Raw genomic sequence first — 12,226 nt, 5'->3', positions numbered from 1 at the left:
TACCATCTTGAGTAGAACCAAGCTTGAACACAGGTGAGTGCTTTCTTGGTTACTGGGATGGGGAGGAAGCATCGCGCAGAGTGGAAGCTTCTCACTAATTCCTAAGAGGAATTTTCTGGGGAAGGTCAGAGAGCCAGCTGGAGCATCAGCAGAATTTTTAAAGCACACTTGACTGGGGTCTTCACCTTGATAAACTCACTAAACATGCCATGGACTAGGAGATATACTTTTGAGGGAGAATACAGATTATAATATGATTTTAATTTCTGCTCACGAGTCTATGTAGTTAGTGTGTGGGGCTAAAGAGACTCTTGGCTGATTCTAAGATAGCTTCAGGGTAAGATGGGAAGTCCTGAAATGGGAATCTGAGATCTGGTTGTATTTTCAACTGATAGTGTGTTTGGCTCCTGGCTATCTTCGATTTTAGTCCCATAGAGTCCCAGTAACAAGACAAGACAAGACAAGACAAGACAAGACAAGACAAGACAAGACAAGACAAGACAAAAATACAGAAGACACAGGACAAAGGGTGGAGGCTGGCATCTAAGTTCCAGCTAAACTTTTTAACATTCTCTATTTTAAAAAAAATCAAACCTCCAAGCTATGCAGTAGAAAGAAAGTTAATGGAGTCTTAAGTGATATGACTTTAGTACACTTCCTGTTTCTGTTTAAATCCCAGGTCCTCGGTGATAGGACAAGAGTCATCTTTGTAAGTACACCAGTCAGCTGGGAGCCTTTTTACTGAGCAATTTCCTCCACCCCAGAGGAATGAACACTGAGCAATCTTGTGAAACCTAATGCCCCTGACCATACAGATGGGTAAACTAACTAGAAAAATCAGAGGGTTTTTTTTTTTGTTTGTTTGTTTGTTTTGGTTTGTTTGTTCTGGTTTGGTTTGGTTTTGGTTTTGGTTTTTCGAGACAGGGTTTTTCTGTGTAGCCCTGGCTATCCTGGAACTCACTCTGTAAGACCAGGCTGGCCTCGAACTCAGAAATCCACCTGCCTCTTCCTCCCAAGTGCTGGGATTAAAGGCGTGCGCCACCACCGCCCGGCTTTGATACTGATTTCAAATTGAGAAACTTAAATGGTACCTGCCTTGTCCCTGGGAGTGGCTGTCACATTTAAGGATGAGATTCTGATCCTATTTTCAGTAGGGGAGCATAAATTTGTTTTTCTTTACTAACTCAGAAGTAACTGTATGCCCAGATTATGCAGAACAATGGCTTGAGTCGTCCCCCCAACCACCATCCCTTTCTTTCTGCATTTCCTCGGTTTTAGTTCTCATATTCCCTCTGATTTCTTAGGGTTTCTTCTCCCTGGCTCAGGTTGTTTCTCATTTTCTGGAATTCTTTTCAGAGCTCTCTAACCTGTTTCATCAATCACTCTGTTCTTGTGCACTTTGAAATTAAAGATTTCTTTTCTTATTAATTGTTTATAAGTATGGGTGTGTATATATGAGTGCAAGTGTCCACAGAGGTCAGAGGAGTTGAACCCCTTGGAACTGGTGTTACTGGAAGTTGTGAGCCACCACATATGGTGCTAGGAACTAAACTTGGGTCCTCTACAAGAGCAGGAAGCACTCTTAACCACTGAGCCATCTCTCCAGCCTCTGTTTCCATATCTTTATAAAAATATTTTGACTTAGAGTACATCTTACCATCATATTGTACAGATAATTCCTCTTTGTCTCAAAGTTGATTTTGTTATTCATGTATATTTTTATTCAACATGGATCTTATAATCAAATTGTTAAATTTCTTCAAAGTAGTCTGCATTTTTAAAATTAGAATTCGTTGAATTTATAGATTAACTTAATAAGAATTGATATTTTATACTAAGCTCTTTTGTCTGACAAAGTGCATAATTCTTAACATATTAAAATATATTATTTGATATCTTTTATTATTTTTAGATAAGCTTCATTATATAGTCAGGCTGACTTCCAACGCATGAACCTTTTGCTTTAGCCTCTGTAGTGCTAGAGCTATAAACGTGACCTATCACACTAGAGGAGGTGTGTCATTGGGAGTGGAGTTTGAGGTCTCAAAAGCCCACACTAGGCCCAATCTCTCTCTTTCCACCCCCATTCTGCTTCTTGCAGATCAGGATGTAAAGCCCTCAGCTACTTCTCTAGCACCATGCCTTTTTATCTGCTGCCATACTCCCTGACAGAATGATCATGGACTAACCCTCTGAAAGTGTAAGCAAGCCCTCAATTAAATTCCTTCTTTTAAGAGTTGTCTTGAACATGGTATCTCCTCACAGAAACAGAAAAGTAACTAAAGACAGAAGTTGGTACCAGGAGTGGGGTATACATTCCTGTGAGGTCAAAGGTAAACAGACATTTGATGTCTTCCTTAGTTGTTCTCTACAATAATATTTTTTTAAAACAAAGTCTTTCACAGAGCCTATAGATGACTGCTTTAGTTAAACTGGCTAACCGGTTAGCCCTGGGATCATTTGCTTCTTCCTTCCAGCACAGGAATTACAAGTGTTCACTGCTGGGCCTGGCTTTTTATGTGGCTGCTGAAGATTTTATCACATGACTTCATGCTTGTGCAATAAGTACTTTACTGACTGAGCCATCTCTCCAGCTCTAACTTTTTTTGAATACATAAAAAGTGTAGGCATTGTCATGCAGTTTTAAAAGGCTAATTTAGAGATCTTTACAATTTTGTTGCTGGACTGGCTGTCATTTTATTTTCTCTTGGTCCTTGCTGATATGAAGTAACCCTTGCATTTTGTCACTTTGATGACAAAGGCATATGCTTGTGACATAAGTGGGCATTGTCTAAGATACAGTCTTAGCAAAACTGAAATAAAACTGTCAGCTTATATGGGACCCTCAAGTTACACACTTAATGAGAATTTCTTGCCAACTGAGCTCTATGTCTCTGGAGGTCAGCTGTCAACACATCACAAGAACTTAGAGCTCCTGAACTAGGATGACTTCAGGAGTCATCTAGTTCCTTTCTGGGTGATTTTATCTTTTCTGTGGCACATTAGTTTTATGTCTGGCCAGCAATTGTGAGAATTCCTTAGAGATGTGACATCCACCACTTGGTGAAGGAGTCCAGCCCTCATTAGTGGAATCCTTTGCCTACCTACAAAAGCAGCGACACTTTCTCCATTGTATCTCTTTATTATGCCCTGACTACATATATATCTGACTTTATACTGCAATGATGGCATCTGGTATATGCATAGAACCATGGGTGTCTTTGGGGAAGCAGTCATGACTACTTAACACATTCTACCCACCTGTTTATCTGCCTATCTGCCTGCTTATCTATCTATCTATCTATCTATCTATCTATCTATCTATCTATCTATCTATCTCTATCTATGTATCTATGTATCTATCTGTCTGTCTGTCTGTCTGTCTGTCTATCTATCTATCTATCTATCTATCTATCTATCCTATATACCTGTCTATTTATTTATTTAAATTCTCACAGTTTAGCCAGTTTTAAAAGACAACAAATGCTACACTCTCCAGTTGAGTCAACTGGACAAGCCAAGAGGCTTAAAAGTCACTCATGAGGCAAAAGAGTTTCAAGGAAGCTCTCCTCCTGGAGTCTAGCATTCCCTACCCATACAGTAATTTTTCATTCCTGCGTCCCATTCCCGAGTTAGTCTAGTGTATGGATCCACATGCTCTCTTTCAATATTCCTATCATAAGTGCCTTTTAAGATTGAATTCTGACATAGCTAAAGCCGTCCGCTAGTGTTCCAACAGTCCTAGTTCATCCTTGGCAAGACCTTGGGCTTGGAATTCAGTACTGCCCCTGGTATTACACTATCTCTTTGAGTAAAAGTTAGGTCACTGCCCTTCACAGGAATCTACCATCACCTAGGAAGAAAGAAGTTTCTGACCGTAGGGGAAACCAGAATAGATGCTTAAGATTATAGCTGAGTTACACCTATTTACAGGAATTTACAATGGTTTAGGAAGCAGATCGGGCTGTGGTTTTAGAGTATTGCATTATTCATGAGATGATTAGCTAGAACGGAACTCCCTAGTTAGAACCATGACTTGGATGTGAAAGCCCTTGCCCTAGGAGTGAAAAGTTCTCACACCTGGCTTCTAAGACTATAGCTGACCTTAGATAGGGCTGACTCTGTCTCAGTTATTTTATTGCCCAGTTCCTGCCAGTCTTTGCGTTTTCATTCCTCTGTTCTGTGTAAGAGTCATTAAGCATCCGGTTACCTCATTTGTACCTTGCGGGTATGTCACCCAACTTCCTTATTGTCTTCTGCATAAAAAGTCTGATGTTCGATTTGAAAAATTACATTCAGATTTCACACAAACTCTCCTGTGTGCGTCTGTCTGTCATTCATCCACGCTTTGCCCACCCACGTCGAGAGACCCCGTTCCATGCAGACACAGGGACCCAGAGGGTCTGCGGCAAACAAAGAAGCATATATGGAACACTTCTTATATTTTTTCTTTTCTGATTCTCTTGGTTCCCCCTTGATTGTTCACCTCAGCCTCTCCCACACTGTGCCTCCTCTTCTGAGACACTAATCACAGACATCACTCTGAAAGGCACTACAAACACTCTGCAGCTTGGTACTACATGCCTGAGTTTCATTATTGCCTGTCTAGGATCTGGTTCCTCTCCTTGGGCTGTTGATCTGTGGTCTGGCTAAGCTTTTGCATACTTACAGACTTTAATACCCCTGCCACTGCTGTGAGGCGCATGACACACCATTACTAGTAACTGCCAAGGGGGACATTGTTTCAACCTGGAAATGGAGGGAAGGTAATTTCTCAAGCTGTCGAATTTCTACCAACGGACAACAAATGATAGGAAGTCTGAAGTCTTCCTTCCCTCCCCTCCTCTCTCAGACTGTTCCAAGGCACAGATTATCAACATGCTTTCTTAGGAGCATCCTTCATGAACAGACAAATGCACTGAACAAGTGACCATCCCTATCTCTTCATAGCTCACGATGCAAACTCACACATGACCTCACACAGTGTATAACCCTCACTCAGTATTACATGTCATGTGGCTTCTGATTCTATTTTCCTTTACTCTCAGTGTCAGGAAATCCAACCTCTCAAATAGACTCTAAGCATTTAATTCTTATCTTGTGCTTTTTGTTGAAGAGGAATTTTGATCTAAGACAGATACCATAGGAGAAACTAGCAACAGCAATGAGGACCGCAAAAGCCCTCAGGACTTGGCCCTTCAGACCAGATCTGTCCTTTGAGAGTCTGACTTAGTTCTCATTGAATGTTTCCCTGCAAGGTAGTGTTAGGCTTGCTCAAGCAGGTAAGGGTGGAGGCCAGAGGTTGATGTCTGGATGTCATGTCCTCAATTACTTGTCCACTTTATTTTTTTGAGACCTCATTAATGGGCTGAACCCAGAGCTTATCATTTCAGTCAGACAGTCCCACCCACCTCCATTCCTTTCCCCTGGGGCTACACCCAAGTGCCGACACACACAACTCTTACCTGTGTGCTAGAGCTCTGAATCCAGCTGCTTGTGTTTGTGTATTAAGCACTTTAACCACTGCGTCATGTCTCAGCCCCTTTCTTCTTATTTTTAAGTGTTCATCTATTCCATTCCATCTGGAATTCTCTTCTCTAAACTGGGTGCTTGTTAACACCCCTCTCAACTTCACTGCTGAGAATTGAATGTCAGGCACAATAAAAGTATTGCTTTTTAAAGAATCGTAACTGGAAGTCATCTTTTCTGTTGTTTTAGAAGGAAAGGAAATCTGAGCATGGTGCACATTACTGCATCTAGAACATTCTGTTCAGTGTTATCTTACTCGACCCTAACAACACTAGGCCATGCAAATGGTGATTTTTCTCATCTCATACACAGTTCAATGATTTTCAGTGCCTTTAATATCTTGTTAAGCTGATGAGTGGACTGATTGGGATTTGAACCCATCTCCAACATTCCTGTGATACCAACCCTCCAATACATTTAACAGTTGTGGTGGTTTTAATAGGAGTGGCCACCAGAGGCTCATAGATTTGAATTCTTGGTCATTATGGAGTGGTGCCAACCTGACAGGTAGTAGAAGGTGTGAACTTTTTAGATATGTGTGGCCTTGTTGGAGGAAGTGTGTCACTGGGGAGTGGAGTTTGGAATTTCAAATCCTCAAGCCAGGCCCGTGTCTTTTGCTTTTCCTGCTGCCTGCCAATCCAGGTGTAGAACTCTCAGCTACTTCTCTAGCACCATGTCTGCCTACATACCGCCATGCTTCCCACCATGATGATAATGCACTAAATCTCAGAAACTATATGACAACCCCAATAAAATGTTTTCCTTTATAAGAGTTGTTTGGTCACAGTGACTTTTCTGAGCAATAGCACACTGACTATGGCAACTTAATAATGTAGGAACAAACTTCTGTCATGGCTCACACTAACTGTTCCAAACATTGGATCTCCGTATGGAGGCCCAAAGAGGTGTTTGCATGAAGCTATGAAGGTGAAGCCTGGATTTCATTGGCAACCCAAAGATGGTAGAGATGCCAGAGTTGTGGGATACCTGCCAAGGAGAGCTGCTAACAGGGTGTGGAACCAGCCCAAGAGAGAGAAGTGTATTGCAGTCAACAAAGTTGAAAGGAGTTGGAGCTCTGAAGAGCGTTTTGCATCAGACACAGAGATGTAGATTTTGGAGCTTGCACAGTAGGGTTGAGAGTACCACTACTAGAAATAATGGCAAACTAGCATATCATCATCTACCCAAGGCATTGCACATGGCTACTGAGTCCAACAGGTGCCTCAGAAGTGGGAAATAGTAAATAAGATTTGACTGTATGATATAGTGAGGGTGACTGAACAAACACAGGAGAGCTTATGATAAATATTTGTCAAGCAATCAATTGTATTCAACCAAAGTTGCAGGAATTTGTGTAACTGGGAAACCTAAGATATCTAATGGGAAAAGGCTCACCCACAGAATAGTGAGGAAAAAATATAATCAGAGTTATAAAGTGTGGTCAAGACAGTACCACAGACTGAGATATACATGGGAAAGCTATCAAGGGAGAAGTAAAAGAACTGTTATGCCTTCTAACCTCAGCAATAGCTCTGTTATGATTCTTGCTGTGTGGTACATCTATAAGACTTTTCAAGCAAAGAATTATCCTGCCTAGGATGGAAGACAGCAGATAAACAGTCATGTCACTTGTAATCTGAGGAAGAAATGTTAGCAACTAAGAGCCCTGTGCAGCTCAATCGATACCCCTGGGCAGTGTGCATCGCTGGGTTTTCATCTAGTCATTTCTCAGAGCCAACACACTTCCCAGGGAGAGGCAGTTAAGACATCTTTCTTGTCCTGCTCTTCTCTACTGCCAATACCAAGCTGTCCTCATCTCCTAAGCGAATCCCAGATGGTCCCTGACTTACCTTAGAATATTTTGACTTCACAAAGGTACAAGAGCAATATGTGCTCAGTAGAAGCTGAACTTTGAATTTTGATCTTTTCCTGGGCTGGTGATAGGTGGTGTGGTGCTCTCAGGAGATGCCAGGCAGCAGTCCTGAGCCTGTCGCTCCCAGTTAGCCATGAGATCACGAGAGCAAACAACTGATACTCTGCGGTGTTATGTGTTGCTAAGCTATGTTGTTTGCTAGGTTAGTTGCATTAATACACTCCCCACTTAGGATATTTTTTCAACTGCCAGTGGAATAAGTGGGACATCTGTGGTGTCATAATCCCAGCTCATTTCTCAACCTGTCCTTCTTCCTCCCTCCCTCCCACTCTCTCACTCTTTACATTGTTTACAGAGCTGCTTTCAATGACACATCTTAGTGTGAAGGTCACATCACCATCCTCCATGTTTTAGACCCCTTTGGAAAGCTTAGATTTTTCTAATTGCTACTAATAGAGTGGAGCAAACTATCCCCTATTGGTTTGAGGGTTGACCATGGTGTTGGCCGATAAAGCATAGTGAACACGATGGCATGCTAGTTCCAAGCCCTGGGGTTTAAGAAGTGTGTGGCATTTCCTCTTGCTTGCTTGTTCTTTCTTGCTAGGAGAGGGAGGATTAGTTCAACTGTCATCCCCACCACGAGGAAAGTCTCAGCTTGCTGCATCAGTTGCTTCATTCCAAGGTCACAATGATCAATGGCTGCTTTCTTTCTGATTCTGTAACCCTCTGTTGTCATTTTTGGTGTAGTCCCCAAACAGTGAGTCAGCTGTTGCTGTCCTGCCTAGTTAGATACCCAGAGCTGTATTCTCTCCTTCTTCCTTCGTGATACAAATTCTGATTCTGTTCAGCTTGTCAGTGTTCCAAGGGAGCCCCACATACCTCTCCCTCTGTGTAGTCCAGGGTCTGATGAAGGCAGAACATGCAATTCTGATGGATATAGTTGTTTTCATTTTTATTTTTTACAACCTCCACATAAAGACCAGGAACTAAGTCTTATTCACTTTTATCTCTTTAATCCCCAGCAGAGTGGCAGACACATAGTAGGTCCTTGTACAGGCTTACCGAATTGAGTTGAAACCTGAAGTGGTATGGAGGCTGAAGGTTTGGAGATATAAGCTTGGGTTCCATCCATCACCAGAGATCCTAGAACATCTACTGATCTATCTGTTCCCAATTATCTCCTAATTTCTTCTGTGTCTGACAGCATACCTTACAGTATTCTACAGGGAACTGGAAAAGAATATTGCCAATGCATGAACTCAAGGCCACTGTTTTACTGTCTATTAAGAACTTGAAGCCACAGCAAATAAAGCATTTTACCTGTTAATGAGCTGGCACCTCATTAGAATTAGTTCGAGGCAAGATAGCTATGGAGATAACTCCCACCATCCCTGCACTTGTAGCCCTCTAAAAAAATAAAACAAAACAAAAAAAACCAAACCAACCAAACAACAACAACAAAAAACCTGCTTCTAATGGAACCCTGAGAACTTGAGGACAATGTCAAAGTAATATGCCAGGATTTATTCTCTCTGTTCTCACACAGGGACCAAGGAAGAGGGGAGAGTGGTCTCAGGGCCATGTTCCCAGCTACCATGCTAGTCTTAGGGATAGTAAGCCAAAGCAAAGACGGTTAGTGAGTTCAAGTCCTTGCATACCATCTCATTCCCTAGCTTTATTTATCTTTCTCTTCTGATATTTTCTTTTAGAGTTGGCCAGATTTCTCCTCTCTTACTTGAAACAAAAGAAAACCCACCCCTTGGAGTGTTCTGAAAAACCAGTGACTCACCTCTGTGTCCTTCCTATTTATGTTTCTTCTGTCTTTGGTTCCATTACTGTACTAGACCTACTGAACCTACTGAAGCTGAGGTTTCCAGTGAGGTCCAGTACATTTCCCTTCTGCTCAGCCTCTGCACACACTCTCTTGGCTACTCGGAGGAATGTACGGCCTGTGGAAATCCATGCACCGAGCTTCTCTTCTCACCGAAAGCCCTAGGAGGCGTAGCACCACCTTGTATGCATATTTGTTTCCTTTCCTACAGCATCGTAGGTATGTTGGGCCATGGGTGGAGAGTGTTCGAGAAGCAGGTCTCCCTGCAGATGGAGAACCTAGCATGAGTGAAAGCTCACACATGGTGCTGAATATGACTCATTAATTAATATATTTTTTACTCTTAGTATCAATGTAATGTTTTCCTTCCTTTCTTCCTGATGAAATTTGATCTCTATTTAAGTTTCCCCCAAGTCTGTTCCAATGCCGTCTTTCCTGGCCAAAGCCAAGCTCTTTTCTGTGACCTGCCACTGTGTGAAAGATTACATTAATGTCCCCAGTGTTTTAGACCTCCCATGCCCCGAAAACCTTTGCTTTGTCGTTCCTACAGATGGGGAGAGGGGTTATAAATGGAATTACATCTTCTATCGAGCCTATATAAAAGACAAACAATCCTGGTGTTTTTATTAATAAACTGTAAGCCTAGATTGGCAGATTTTGGAGCTATTCTAACTTCTATCCTGCCCATATGTCCTTTCTTGCTGTTTCTCCTGACTTCATATTCCTGGTTGATCTCCTCTCATGGTGGCCTCCTCCCTTCGTCTCCCCTTGGTCTCACTCAATCCTCAAGTCCCGCCTTTCTCTATCTATTGCCCAGTCATGGGCTTTAGCCTTTTATTGACCACTTAACTTAGCTTGGTACAACAAAAGCTGGCATTCATGAGAATTCACTGGTCTTGAGGCAACCGGATCTTGGGGTACAGACTTTAGCATTTGAATACAAAGCATCAACAGACTAGCCTCAACAGAAAGATATTTCTGACCTTTTGATTTGAGCTTTGCCTATGTGGCTGCTGCGACAGGGTGGTCTGAATAAAAATTTCCTCAAAAGCCCGTGCTAAATCTCTCAAACCTGTGACTTGTTAATTATATATAATATTATATTATAGTATAGTATATAGTATAATATATAGTATATTATATACAATTAATTATATTTGCCAAGGAGATTAAACTAAATCAAGGGTTTTGAGATTATTCTGGTTTCAGAGTGGGCCTTAGGTGCAACCACAGATGCCCTTGGAAGTCATAGATGGAGGGAGATTTGAGTATAGAAGACCAGTGAACATGGCTGGAGAAGCAGAGATTGGATGAGGCCACCATATGCCAAAGAAGGCTTGCAGGCCTGCCAGTCCCTCACTAGCAAATATGTTTCAGACCTCTGGTCTTCAGGACAGTTAGAGAATAAAGACATATTGCTTTAAGCCACAAGTATTTGTAGTGATTTGTTATAGCAGCCAGCAATTATGTTTCTAGGACACAATTCGATGCTTTGACACATAAGTACAGTACAGAATGATAGGATCAAGTTAACGGTATACCTACCTCCTTAGACATACAGCATCTATTAGTGTTGGGAACATTCAAAATCCTATATACTAGCGATTTTTCCTCTATACTAACTATTTTTCCTCTATACTAGCTATTTTTCCTCTATACTAGCGATTTTCCTTCTATACTAGCGATTTTCCCTCTACACTAGCTATTTTGAACCATTCAGTTAACTGTTGTCAGTGTTATCTACTGTGCCATTGAACTTTAGAAGTTGTTGCTGTATAACTTTGCTCCCCTGAACCCTTTAGCCACGCCCTCCCTGTCCTTTCCTCCCCATGCCTTTCTTAGCATCTGGAAGTCTCACTATTCTACTCTCCATTTATTTGAGATCAAGTCTGTAGCCTTCACAGGTGAGCAAAAATATGTGATATTTGTCTCCATAGCTGACTTATTTTACTAAGGACCTGGCCCTCAGTTGCTTCAAATGACAGAATTATTTTTATGTCTATATAATATTCAATTGTGAATATACACATTTTTCTTATTCATCTAGTTGTCAATAGGCACTTTGGTCAGTTCTCTCTCTCTCTCTCTCTCTCTCTCTCTCTCTCTCTCTCTCTCTCTCTCTCTCTCTCTTTTTTTGATATAACGAACAGTGGATGTTCCAACAAACATTGGGGGCCAGTGTTTCTTCATCTTCCAGTTGCAATGTCTTTGGATATATAGTAAGTAGAAGAATTTCAGGGTTACGTTGTAAATCTTTTCTAGGTGTGAATTGTGTGTGTGTATGTGTATGTGTGTGTGTGTGTATACTAATGCCATAAAGAGACACCATTATTATGGCAACTCTTATAAAAAGAAAGCATTGAACTGGGGCTTGTTTATAGTTTCAGAGGTTTAATTCACTATCCTCATGGAGGGGAGCATGGCTGAGATGCAGGCAGAAATAGTAGCTGAGAGTTCTACAACCAGATCAGAAGGCAGCAGGAAGAGAGTCACTGGGCCCGGCTTAGGCTTTTGAAAACGAAAGTCCCACCTCCAGCAACACACTCTTTAATCCCTCTGGAGTAATATCACTCCCTAATGATCAAGCATTTAAATATATAAGCCCATCAACCATTCCTATTCAAAGCCACCACACACTTGTGTGGATTCCATCTACAGAGTTGAGGAAGCAACTTCCGGAATCCTTCCTAGGTCACATTCTATCTTTGGTTTGAGACAGGGTCTCTCACTGGCCTGGGATTTTGACAAGTAGGCTATGCTGGCTAACCAGTGAGTGCCAGGGTTCTTCCGGTCTCTGCCCCCCATTTCATCATTGCTGAAGTTACATGCACATCCCATTACTCTGGCTTTTTATGTGTGTTCTAGAAAGCTGACCCCAGGTTGAACGACAAGCGCTTTGCTGAGTCATTTCCCCAGACCTGTTTCTAGTTGTTGAGGAGTCCTTGCTGAAGGATATCTGTTGTTTAGGGGGCATCGTTCTAATTATCCCACCT

The 12,226-nt window shown here is 41.7% G+C and overlaps 1 long non-coding RNA gene across 6 annotated transcripts in view; it reads left to right on the top strand.

Annotated features, from left to right (window-relative positions):
- Gm26843 overlaps nucleotides 1–12,226 on the top strand; it is a 185,722-nt gene that overhangs the window by 68,661 nt on the left and 104,835 nt on the right. For 5 of the 6 annotated variants that reach the window (XR_003947435.1, XR_003947434.1, XR_003947432.1 and 2 more), the window contains one exon: nucleotides 680–709. The exons of the other annotated variant lie outside the window; for it this stretch is intronic. This is a non-coding gene — a long non-coding RNA (predicted gene, 26843). The remainder of the gene's footprint in view (nucleotides 1–679; nucleotides 710–12,226) is intronic. 6 annotated transcript variants of the gene reach the window in all.

The sequence above is a fragment of the Mus musculus genome, chromosome 8 (assembly GCF_000001635.26).
Source record: "Mus musculus strain C57BL/6J chromosome 8, GRCm38.p6 C57BL/6J".
Lineage (NCBI taxonomy): Eukaryota > Metazoa > Chordata > Mammalia > Rodentia > Muridae > Mus > Mus musculus.
The sequence above is the reverse complement of the archived record's forward strand: the minus strand, read 5'-3'. Positions and strand labels throughout refer to the sequence as shown.